The sequence below is a fragment of the Moschus berezovskii genome, chromosome 20 (genome assembly GCF_049115385.1).
Source record: "Moschus berezovskii isolate FMDL1 chromosome 20, NW_MosBer_1.0, whole genome shotgun sequence".
Taxonomy (NCBI): domain Eukaryota; kingdom Metazoa; phylum Chordata; class Mammalia; order Artiodactyla; family Moschidae; genus Moschus; species Moschus berezovskii.
In genome coordinates this window covers 61906967-61919095 of record NC_142479.1, presented here as the reverse complement: position 1 = coordinate 61919095, position 12129 = coordinate 61906967, and the positions used below count along the sequence as shown (strand labels likewise).

Below are 12129 nucleotides of genomic sequence, written 5' to 3'. Positions count from 1 at the left end.
CAGGAGGTGTCACAGGGGTTGACAGTATCCTTAGGCTCCAGAAGGCTTGGGGGCTATGGGCTCATGGACGTGAATGTCTGCCTTTTGGTGGGGAGTTTAGTGTCTGTAAAACTGCTCTGCTCAGTTACAGGAATAATTTCATCACTTCTCATCAACGATTACCACCTGTGTCCACGATGACTAAATGAGCAAGAAATCAGAAGAGTGATGACGTCACCTGAGAGGGTGCTGCTGCTTCCTTCAGTTTCCCACGGGGCCTCAGAAGTACGGTCCTCTTTCTGCAGACACCCGCTCTGTGGCTGCAGTTTGTTCTACTGAATGCAGTGGAGGATCTGGAATCTCCTATCTGCTGCCCTCAACGCAAAGAGAAGAAACCTGACACGAGAAGTAAGGGCAATAGAAGGTGAAAAGGAACAGAGCAGCGCCGGGCCACAGTGACGGTGGGAGCAGATCCCAGTGTCTTGCCGCCAGCACCTGGACCACCTCGCATGACAGAACCCAGGACAATATTCTTTCATCTTTAGTGATATCTGTGCTTTAAAACCACTTGATGAAAGTACAGAGGCTCTATTTAGATTCTTATTAAAATTTCGAATACAATTGTTCTTCTTTAAAAATAAAACCTGGAGCCTGGTCTAGGGCTGACGTGGGCCCCTGCAGGATTTCGGGTAAATGAACAATTAGTGATGCCTGTGCCCCATACCCCCGTGGCCCAAAACCTCCACATCTGCTGAGGTCGAATTGTCCAGCCATTTTGAGGGGTGAGGTGTCCTCCACCTGCCTGGCTGTATCAGCACGCCTCTCTGGTTGGCAATGAGGGCCACAGGTCCTGTGTTTACAGCCACAGGTCTCAGCTGATGGGAGCTGAGGGCTCCTTTGGCCTGCGTTTTTTGCTGAGTTCACCTCTGTAAACAAGATATTGTATGGTGAGGGGTCTGATCCTCACAACATTGCCAATCCTGTATTTCTGAGATTTCTGAGACTTTTGCTCAGTTGCAGGTGAAAATTGCACTTGGCAGCTGCCAATTGCTTTTCTTTACTTGGGGGTGAGCATTTTTTTTCATACATCCACATCAGCTGTTACCTTGTTTGAGACCTGCCTGCTCCTTCCTCTCATTCTTATCCATTTCCAGAGTGCTTTTTCCCAGGAAGAAAATTGGATCCTTGCCCTCTGTCCTCTCCTTATCCCCAAATCTTTACTTTGGGGTGTGAGCCCTGCTGGCCCTCATAACTCCAGCCTCTCAGGTTGATTGTTAAAGTTCCCAAACCCAAGACCCCCAAGCCATCAGAAATGTTGTGGGGATGCTCATTTCTTGGGGACAAGGTGACAGTCTGGTGAGACCATCTTACCGGTCCATAATCAGCATCTAGCCCACTGGGAAAGTCATATCGAGGCTGGAGTTTCTCTGTCTCCTGTCAAAGGCCCGTGTTGTGCCTGGACCTCAGGTTCCCCACCTGTCAGTGAGGGGCTGCACTCCAGGAACTTGGTGTTCCCCTTCTGGCCTGATGTGTCAAACCAGGAACACAAGCAGGGCCGGCTCCCTGCCTTATCCTGGTCCTGCCGCCAGAGGGCAGGAGGCTCTGCGCTTCACATCACTCTGAGGGGAGGCAGCTGCCGCTGCATAGACATGAATTGGTTAAGGCTCCTTGGGCTCCACAGCACCCACAGGGACTGGGGGACCTGGTTCAGATCCTGCCCGGCCACCACGCTCTACCAGGCTGGGTGCTGGGACACCATCTGGGAGCTCAACACCTGGGAGCACTGAAGGCCCTTGAAGGCAGCCAGGAGCCAGGTCTGAGGATTCCAACAGACAGAGAAGAGGGTGGGTCACAGGCAAGCCAGGGGAAAGAAAGGTGTGTGTGTGTGGGTGTGCTGGCTGTGTGTGTGTGCAGGCTGTGCCATGGGCACAGCCACTCCTCAGGGCCCGTTTGCTTGTTCAAACCTTTCCCGTGGCTCCAGAGGAAGTGGGTGAAGAAGACGTCAGTCCTACAAAACCAGCCAGGGGTTTTGGGGGCAATGGGAGGATAGCCGGCTGAGATATTGGGAAGGGAGAGGCTATGACAAGTGGGCCCAACTGGACCCCCTAGTCACAAGTGTCCAGAATGGACTGGGTAGGGCCATCAGGGTTTGGCCTAGACACGAGAGGGCAGAAATGGAGGCATCTTGGGGGCAGATCTGAGCTCAGAGCAGGCTCTCTGGGTGAAGAGTGGGGAGGTGACAACAGCAGGGAGCCAGAAGAGAACTGGGTGAGTAGGAAGGGGCAGCACATGATGGCGGGATCCCAGGCCCTGGAACAGAGAAAAGGGTCCAGGCAGGAGTCCAGCATGCTTGAGGTTGACCTGGAGGACATACAATGTCGGGAAGGGATGAGAGAGGTAGTCCCACTTCTAAGTGACCTGGCTACAGGCAAGATGATGTGATTGGTCATGTCACAAGAGATCCCATTCAACACCAGCTATCCTTTCTGATGATGCTGATGAGGCCCAAGTGAGGGGCATCAGTGTGTCCCCAGGATGCCATGGCTGGAGGATCATAGGAGGACAGTTAATTTGGGGGGTTGTTTTCCACCCCTGTAGTTTGGCAAGTGACAGCCCCTTGGCACGGGGAGGTTGGGACCCAAGGAGTTGCAAGAGTGGGCAGGGGATCTTTCCAGCTTCTGCCTGGTCACCCAGGAGACTCAAGACCAAAGACTTGAGTCTAGGTGAAGTGAGACACTCAGGCAGAAGGTGTGTGTAGGGGGGGAAGGTAGGTAGAAGGAGGTAAGGTGGTTGTTCTCTGGATGTACCAAGTATAGCCTGGAACTTCTTGCCATGTACCATGTTCAGGAGAGAAAGTGGGGTTGCCCAAAACACCCTGCACCATGGTTTGGCCCTCTGATCTTCCCCCAGGAATCCCTCCTTCCGGAGATCACACGACTCACACCCATGCCTGAGGCAGAGCTGAGGGTCCCTGCTGAGAGTCCCATGCCTTGTTACTCAAATTATTTATGGTAAAATCACAAAATATGGGGCTTGGGGTCCCTCTTGAAGAGATCTTCCTTCTGAGGTCACCTATCAGGTGGGGACCAATGTGGCCTTGAGCAGGTGGGACATCCTCTTGGCCTCACGCTCCTGGCCTGACTGTGGGGGATGGCTGTTGGGTGCCTGCACCTTTAGGAGAGCCAGAGAGTGCCATCCCACCATGAGTAGGGTCTTACAGTGTGGGGATCCTGGAATGATGGAGGGTGGTCCAGGCTGGAGAGTCTACCCACAATGGGTGGGGTCTTAGAGGGTGGAGATCCTGGAGGGGAGAACTGTGTTCCTGTTGTGGAGGCACCTGGTGGAGGCCCCAGGAGAGGGGAGACGATGGTTGAGAATGGAGAGAACACTGCCCTGGAGCAGAGTATGTTCAGAGAAGTGTACCGCTAGGAGAGGCAGGATGTGGGCTCCCTGCCCACCTGTGAAAAACAGGAAGCCTGGCCTCCACAGCATCAACCTGTAGGCCCTGCTGGGTGAACTTGGCCTGCAGGAGCTGTAGGCCTGGGCTGGCTCCCCATGGTGGTGGCCCAGTATTATGAGGTCCTGGCAAGTTCACAGACAAGGTGGGCCATCTCCTGTAGCCTCTGGGAGCTGTTCCCAGATCCTGAGTGGCATTCCCATATCTGTGGGTGAGGAAGAGCTGGGTGGCCAGAGCGGGCTTGGAGCTTATGATACAGGGGACAGGTACCTCTTGGACTCAACTCAGCTGTAGCCCAGGAGGCTCCTCAAAGACCCCTGGGACCCAGGGTACCACATCTTGCTGAGTCAATCTCTTAGAAACTATTCTGCCACCCTGGTGGCCACTGTGGGTATGGTGATGACTGACAGGAGTCCTGGATGGGGTCCCTCAGCTTTCTGGGGCCTTTCTCCATGCATCTAGGCAGGTTTGCTCTGACTCAGGAAGCCCCAAGACCATGCTGAGCTGTGAGCACAGAGAGGGGTGCAGGCTGCTGCTGCCAGAAGCTGTAGGGAAGGGCCTTGGGCTTTTGGGCCCCTGAGCCTTTAGGAGAGCCGGAAAGTCCCATCTTACCAGATGGGTGGGGTCTTACAGGATAGGGATCCTGGAGGGTGTATGGAGCTATGCGGAAGGGGTATGGGGGGTATTGGGGTATGGGGGGACTGAGGCCCAATGCCGTGTCACTTGGCCTTCTGAGTCCCCATGTGTCAAATGTCAAGTGGGGATATTCCCCTGTTTGCAGGTCTTTCAGTGAAGCAGAGCCCCCTCCCTTTCATTTCCTGGGGCTGTTGTATCTGAATGGGGTGGGGGTGGGGCAGCAGTGGTTCTGATGCAGCTCCTGAAATGCAACCACAGGACTTGGTGGTGACACCTTACTTTCAAGGAGAGGTGGGGTCTCTCCTTGGAACCAAGCAGAACCCTGCAGACCCCCCTCCCCAAATATAAAGCTAAACAGTTAATGATCAGGACAACAGAGTCACAAAGAGTCTGATAGCACATTTTTGAGTTGTTTTTACAGATACTGTAACTGCCACCAGAGGGAAAAAGCTAACCGTGTGAGGACCAGACCACAGCCACGAAAGAAGCTGCTCCAACTCGAGCCGTATGGAATCTATGTGTGTATGTTAGTTGTTCAGTCGTCGCCGATTCTTGGCAACCCCATGGACTGCAGCCCGCCAGGCTCCTCTGTCCATGGGATTCTCCAGGCAAGAATACTGGAGGGGCTTGCCATTCCCTTCTCCAGGGCATCTTCCCAACCCAGGGGTTGAACCTGGGTCTCAGGAAAACACACTGAATCTATGGCTATCACAATTCCAAGAACTGGCCTCAAGAGAATGGGATTAACATTTTTTCTCATAATAATCTATACCTTTTGTGGACATCAAAATAATTGTAGCTTGCTCTGCCCACATATGTAAGTGGGTAACTAAAATAATCAGCAAAGAGATGCTATAGGCCCATGTTGACATTTTCCACTCTTAGGCATATGGGGCCTTATATCAGCGTGAAGTTACAGAAGATGGAACTTCATCCATAATCCTAATGGAATGATATTTGACAGTGGGGAAATGAAAGCAGCTCTTTTGCCTCATTTCCTATTTGCCCATTTCTGTTCCCTTCCAACCTTAAAAGACTCTAATTCTAGGAACAAGATCACTAGGTAACTTAAGCTAACTCCTGGCTTATGCGTTCCTGAATGCACACCATGCCTTGCTTAATCTGTTGATTTGTTTCCTAGATAAAAAGAAGTAAGAACGAAGAACTGAGGAATTAAAAAATGACCAGCTCTCACAATCCTGCAGGCAGATCACAAAGGCAAGATAACATCAGAAGAGAGAGGCAGCCAATGCACGCAAAGGAGGATGATGTAGCGCCCGACTTCCTGCCTCAGTGACTCACTGAGATTCTTTCCCTTTTTTCCCCTTTAAAAACTGCCGTGGCTGATCGGCTATACCCCAGTACAAAATATTTTTGGTGTTAAAAATAATAAAAAAATAAAAAATAAAAACTGTCTTGTCTGAGCAGAATCTTCAGAGTTGGTCTCCATACATGAGTCCACCTTCTCCCAGATTGCCGGCTTTTGTGAGTAAAGCAACTTTCCTCTCTACAGATACTTGTCTCTTGAATTATTGGCTTCTGGGTGGCGAGCAGCAGAACCTGAGTTTTGTAACAACCGGCAGGGAGCCCTCCTTCCTGGGCCATCCATCAGAAATTGGAGCTCAGGGGGGCCAGTTACCCACCCTGACTTGGTTTTGTCACTTGGGGGGAGGAAGACTGTGACCTTTTGAGGACTGAAATGCCTGAAGCCCAGGGCTTGAGCCTGAGAGAAGCAGAGGCCATGCATGTGTTGGGGGACAGGTCTGAGGATCTGTGGGAGCCCCAGCCTGAGAAGACAGGCTACCTGCCCATGGTCATCCATCCCCAGGGAGACCAGGGAGTCTCAGGAGGCCCAGGACACCATCCACCAGGGACTAGAGTGGTCAGAATCTGAGGAGGGAGAGGAGGCAGAGGGGAGGGAGGAGGGGGACCCAAGAAGAAGAGGGAAGGGGAGGAGGCAGAGGGGAGGGAAGGAGGGTGAAAGGAGCACTCAGAAGCCAGAGACAGGTGGAGAGGGCTGGCCAAGGGTTCCAGAGGAGGTGGGGGCAGGACCCAGTGAGGGGGGCGTGGGGGTCGGGCCTGGGCCCACCAGGGCTGTGGCTATACCAGTAGCTGGGTGGGAGCAGGGGGACAGGACAGAGTGCCCAAGGGTCTCTGGACCATGTTGAGGCTGTGGATTTTCATTTGCCAAGGTGGCAGGGGCCAGGCTCATTTTATAAGTCGCAGGTTCCTGGGTTTAGGTGTGAAAGATAGTTGCCAGGATACAGGCACCAGACACCACTTGTGCTATTACCCTTGTGGGGGTTGGGGGCTTGTGGGGAAGGATGGGGGGCGGGCTGCAGGACTGAGGAAGGTTGGGGGCGGATGTGAGGCCTGTGGTGTGTGGGGGGATGAGAATTTGGTGAGGGGAACAGCAGGCTTTGCCTCTCCTTCCTGTGCCCTGAGAGAAGCCCCTATTGTGGCAACCACAGCCTCTGCTGATGCGGCTGACAGCCGGCTGTGGGTAGACTGACATTTCGGTGGCTGCTCATCTCTGTGCCTGGCTTCTCGTGTTTACCCCTCCCCCTTGCTCAGGCCTGTAGAGACCTGAGTTCTCCATGGGGACAGTGAGGGCAGCAGATGGACTTGTCTACAGCCCTGACCCTCAGCCTGGTGTCAGGCTGAGGCCCTCCTGTCCCTCTTGTGGCATGGTACCGTGGGTGTCCCCAGGCTGGTCCCATGAAGCCTTGCAGCCCTCCCCTGACCCCGGCTCCCTGAAGTCCCTCACACTGTTTATGTCACCCGCATCCAAGTGCTTCTTTCCAGCTCTCTCTCCTGACTCCTGGGAGTGCCAGCTCCTTGGGGGTTGGGTGTACCCACAGGGTCTAGATCTGCACCCCGTGTAGAATGGCCACTCTGGTCAGTATTTGTTGCACAGACCTGAAAATTGTTCAGTGAGAAGAACAAAAGCTGCCCTGGTTCTGTGTTTGGACTGCAAAGTGGTTACATCACTCAGGCACAGCCCAGCACGTTCTCCAGGCCAAGCACCCACTGACCCTGAATTGGGTGTCCCCTCCTCGGAGAGCCCAGAGCTGACCCCACAGCAATGTGGTATGTGGCAGGGCTGGAAAGTTCCACAGTAGGGTAAGGGCTTCTGGTGGTCTCAGTCCTGATGGTCGAGAGGCCCACAGCAGACCCTCAGGGAAGCTTCAGGATGTGGGGCTGAGGTGGGTCTTTGACCTGGGATCCATACTACCCTTCAAGTATCTGGGCCCCATCTCACCTGCTGTAGAGAAATAACCATCCACTCTATGGTAGGTGGTTTGAGCTGGAACTCAGGGTGGACACCATCTCTTGGAAACAAACTAGCCAGTGGGCCCAGGAGGCTTTGCTATGTGGTTCTGACAATCAGGCCTTAGACGCTCCCAAGGCTTGGAGCATCGCGTGTGATGTAAAACTTGGTAAAGGTGTGTAACCGCAGTGGTCCAGACCCCTGTCTCCCTCCAGTCTGCTTGCGTGTCAGGCGGCCTCAGTCTGGCCCAGAGCGTCTCTGAGGTCTGGCTAACAGTAAATTGAGCTGAGAATACATTTAGTTGGTTTGGTAGGTCTATTTATGGGTGTGCAGTGGCTCTAAGATCGATGAAGGTTTTGCTATTTATCTGGGAGAGGAATGGAGCACTGAGGGTGAATATGTGTGTGCTAAGTCGCTTGCCTAGAAAATCCCATGGATGGAGGAGCCTGGTAGGCTGCAGTCCATGGGGTCACTAAGGGTCGGACACGACTGAGCGACTTCACTTTCACTTTTCACTTTCCACTTTCACACATTGGAGAAGGAAATGGCAACCCACTCCAGTGTTCTTGCCTGGAGAATCCCAGGGACGGGGGAGCCTGGTGGGCTTCCATCTATGGGGTCACACAGAGTCGGACACGACTGAAGTGACTTAGCAGCAGCAGCAGCAGTAAGTCGCTTCAGTTGGGTCTGACTTTTTTGCAACCCCATGGACTGTAGCCCACCAGGTTCCTCTGTCCATGGGATTCTCCAGGCAAGAACACTGGAGTGGGTTGCCAAGATCTCCTCCAGGGGATCTTTCTGACCTAGGGATCGAACCCACGTCTCCTGCAGTTCCTGCATTGCAGGCAGGTTCTTGACGGCTGAGCCACCAGGGAAGCCCAAGGGTGAATGGCACTCCCCCAAATTCATGTCCACCCAGGACCTGTGAATGGAAACTTATTTGGAGACAGGGTCTTTGCAGATGTAGTCAAGTTAGGATGAAACCATCCTATCTGGCCTTAATCCCGATACGACTGATGTCCTTATAAGGAAAGACAGTTTTGGATACGGGGAGAAGGCCATGTGGTGACAGGGGCAGAGAGATGCAGCCACAAACTCAGGAAGCACACATTGCTGGCACCCCCAGAAGCTGGAAGAAGCGTGGGGCAGATTCTCCCTCGGAACCTCCAGGAAGAACCAACCTTACTTTTGTTTTAAACTTCTGGCCTCCAGAATTGTGAAAAAATTAATTGCTGTTGTTTTAAACCACTACATTTGCAATTCATTATGGCCTCCAGGTACAGATTTCTTCCCTGCACGCCCCCTGCTCTGGGCGGGCTCTCTGGCTTCATGACAGGAAAGTGTGAAGGGGTGGACGAAAAGGATCCGTGTCCTTCGGTGCCTGGTAGCGTCAGGTGAGGTGTATAGAATGTGAGATTGTTGGCAGAGGCCGTGGTACTCGTGCATGCTGGCCAACACACGTGTCACTTCCAGGACTGCTCTCCACGATGCAGTCAGACACAATTATAACTGCACCCTCCCCGCCCCCGCTACCCATTTTTCTTTTTGTGTGAGACTCTTGAAAAGTAGAATTTTCTGAAAATCCTGTGTTTGTAGGGAGCCAAGGCACTTGTTTCACATCCCCAGCTGGTCAAGCACATCCTCGTCCTTCATGAACATCTTGTCCTGGCCAGGCTTGTGCTTTCATAAGAATGATATTTTTCTGTGTTCTTTTGTGGTCATTTGAAAGGGCCACCAAAGAGAAGGCAGTGAAATTATGCAGCCAAGAAAAAAAAAATAGAATGGTCTGCGGTGTCAGTTAATCTCAAAATATTATCACTTCCTGGATATTTTGGATGATTTATAAAATTTGTGATTTCTTTTCTCATTCCAAATAAGCATTTGCTTCTGTCTGTGGTTTTGTACTGGTGATTTCATGTTGGTTTCCTTAGAGAGCCCCTCTTGGTGTGCATGAGCTCTGGCTCCCCTGGGTTGCACATGGTGCCCGCACCTTGGAGCGAACCTCCCTGCTACACTCTAAGGTGAGCCTGAGGGGGATCTGGGGGCTGGCCACACAGCCTTCAGGTTGGGTCTCTGTCAGAGGCCCCTCCACATCATCCAGGATAATTCACAACCTGCCCCCGCCCCGCTCAGAAGCTCAGGGCTGACTTCTCATGGGAATGTCTAGTTAGGATAAAACGCATGTTGCTATTTTGTGTGGTTATGTTTGTAGCTCACGTCAACGGTGTTGAGTCTGCAGACTTCATTCTGTTTCTGATTTTGCTCAGCTCCTCTTGACAGTAAATGATCATTTTTAAAAGTTTTTCATATGCCTTGGCGTCATGTCTGTTTTCTGTTCGATGAGTGTGGGATTTCACCTTAACTAACAGCGTAATTCACATCTGAAGGGGCATTTTGAAATCTCAGGCTTAAGTGGTTGATCTATCTATTTCCCCTAGTGGTTATGTCCTTCCTGTTCGTACCTATTTTGCTAATTTTAGATACACGGGTACATGCTGGTTATATGTTTTTGTTCTGTTGCTGCTTTGCCAGCAGTACTGTTTTGTCAGAACGTAGAATTGATAACTCTGGCTTTCTTGTAGTTCGTGTTTGCTTCTTATATGTTTTCCATACTTATTGTCCCAAAGGTGTCCTGTGGCTCTTTGAAGAAAATATAGTGTTGAATCTTTTCTTTTAAATCTAATTTGAGACTTTCTTTTAATTTGAGAGTTTAGCCCAGGGTTTTGGGTCAGGCCAACCTGGAGTGGAAGGAGGGCACCCCTGGGCCGGCCGAGACCCTCCACTCCAACGCCTCTGCCCACCGTGCCAGCCCCTCCCCATTGGCTGCAGTCCCTGGCCAGCCCCTGTGTCAGGACAGTTAGTGGCCATGCTAGGGCTTTGGGGGCCTGAGAGGGGAGGAGCCAAGATATGAGAGGGGACTGCCCCGAGATATGTCAGTCCTCATGCCCCTCACCCCCAGGTAGAGCAGACCCCGCCCTCCTTTTTTATTGATTTATTTATTGGCCATGCTGTACAGCTCTCGGGATCCTAGTTCCCTGACCAGGGGTTGAACCTGGGCCTTTGGCAGTGAAAGTACAAAGCTCCAACCACTGGACTGCCAGGGAATTCCCAGTCCCCATTTGACGCTGAGGAAATCGAGGCCCAGGGGTAGATGTGGGAGATCCAAGACGCAGAGGGCACTCAGGCCATCTGTCACAACAGAAAAAAAGGCAGCAGTATTTGAATGCCAATGTGCTTACCTGTGTGTAACACACCCAGCAAGCATGGGGCTCAATGTGGGGCAGGGGGCACATGGAGGAGGGACTCAGCCCTGCCCTCCCTAGAAAGGACAGAGAAGCAGACAATTAAGGGTGATCATGCGAGGGGAGGACGGTGGGCAGCATGACCCCCAGCACAGACCACAGGGAAGGGCGGGGGATGGGGGGGCACGACCACCGGTCACTGGGGTGGAGTCCGGTGGAGAGATGCGTCTGGTGGCAAGGGCCTCTGGAGGTGGGCTGATGGGCTGATGGTGCTGTCTGCTTTTGTCTCAGGATCTGGGAAGAAGCTAAAGCTACGGTGGGAGGTGAGGGTGGGGGCAGTGGAAAGGGCACTCATTGTGACTGGGAAATCACAGAGTCCAGCTCTTTGTAAATTATTATTACTGTTATTATTTATTTGGCTGTGCCAGATCTTAGTCGCAGCACTCAGGATCTTTGATCTTCCTTGCAGCATGTGGAATCTTTAGATAGCGGCACATGGCATCTTCAGATAGCAGCATGTGGGATCTAGTTCCCTGACCAAGAATTGAACCTGGGCCTCCTACACTGGGGGCATGGAGTCTTAGCCACTGGACCCCCAGGGAAGTCCTGAACCCAGCTCTTGAAGGGAGCCCGGGCTCACTCCCCTAATTTACAGATGGGAAAACTGAGTCCCAGAGGGACAGGACTTGCCCACTGACCTGCTGCTGAGTGGTCAAGAGTGGGGACCAGGAGTCAGCAGGTAACAGGTGAACACCTGCTGTACTTGGCTCAGTAGGGCGGCCTGCCTTTCCTCGGGACCCTGGGAGATGGGGGTGCTGTGTTCCTTGTCTCTGCCTCCCCATTTGGGTCCCAGCTGCAGGTCCTTTCACAAGAGCTGTTGAGATCACATCCCAAGCTGCCCATCCCAAACCCAGTGTGTCCCAGTGACTCCCTGCCCCAGTGACACATACCCCACAGCCAGACAGAACCAACTCTTCTGTTCTTCCATTATTTCATCTGTGTAGACATAATGGTGCTGTCAGGTGTTTAAACAACCACATACACCCATCTGTACTTTATAAATGTGGGGCCACACATATACTCTGCACCAGCTTGTATCCTTATGGCATCTTGCAAAGGTCCTAGCATGATGTTTCACTCTTCATGGGGTCTTTTTAATGCTTGCTGTGTGTGCACACCATAATCAATAGAGCGGTTCTCTTATTTGGACATCTAGGTAGTTTCTCAGTGGCTGATTTTGTTATTGAAAACAACACTGCCATGGCTATCACTGTAATCTTGTTTCTGTGACCAAAGATCATGTCCCCAAGACTCAATTCCAGCTAAAAGGAATGTCATTACTTAAAGACATTTTAATCTTTGCAATCCCAGTGGATGAAAGGCTTTCTCATTTCAGTTGGTGGGCAGCATGGTCTACCAGTTCTTGGCCCCAGGACCAGGAGGATGCAGCTACAGTTCACACCCATGCTGGGTGCACTTGTTTCCCCAAGGTTGGTTCATCACACCCCAACATGAGCGCACACTGGAAGCAGCCCAGTTAAGAG

The 12129-nt window shown here is 52.2% G+C and overlaps 1 long non-coding RNA gene across 2 annotated transcripts; it reads left to right on the top strand.

Annotated features, from left to right (window-relative positions):
• Positions 1 to 1613: 1613 nt before the first annotated feature.
• Positions 1614 to 5483, top strand: LOC129537981 (uncharacterized). 2 transcript variants are annotated; one of them, XR_008682137.2, is made up of 3 exons: positions 1614 to 1854; positions 4494 to 4594; positions 5214 to 5483. It is a non-coding gene; the product is annotated as an uncharacterized LOC129537981 (long non-coding RNA). The 2 variants fall into 2 exon arrangements; XR_016035416.1 differs by having other exon boundaries at positions 4494 to 4680.
• The last annotated feature ends 6646 nt before the right edge of the window (positions 5484 to 12129 follow it).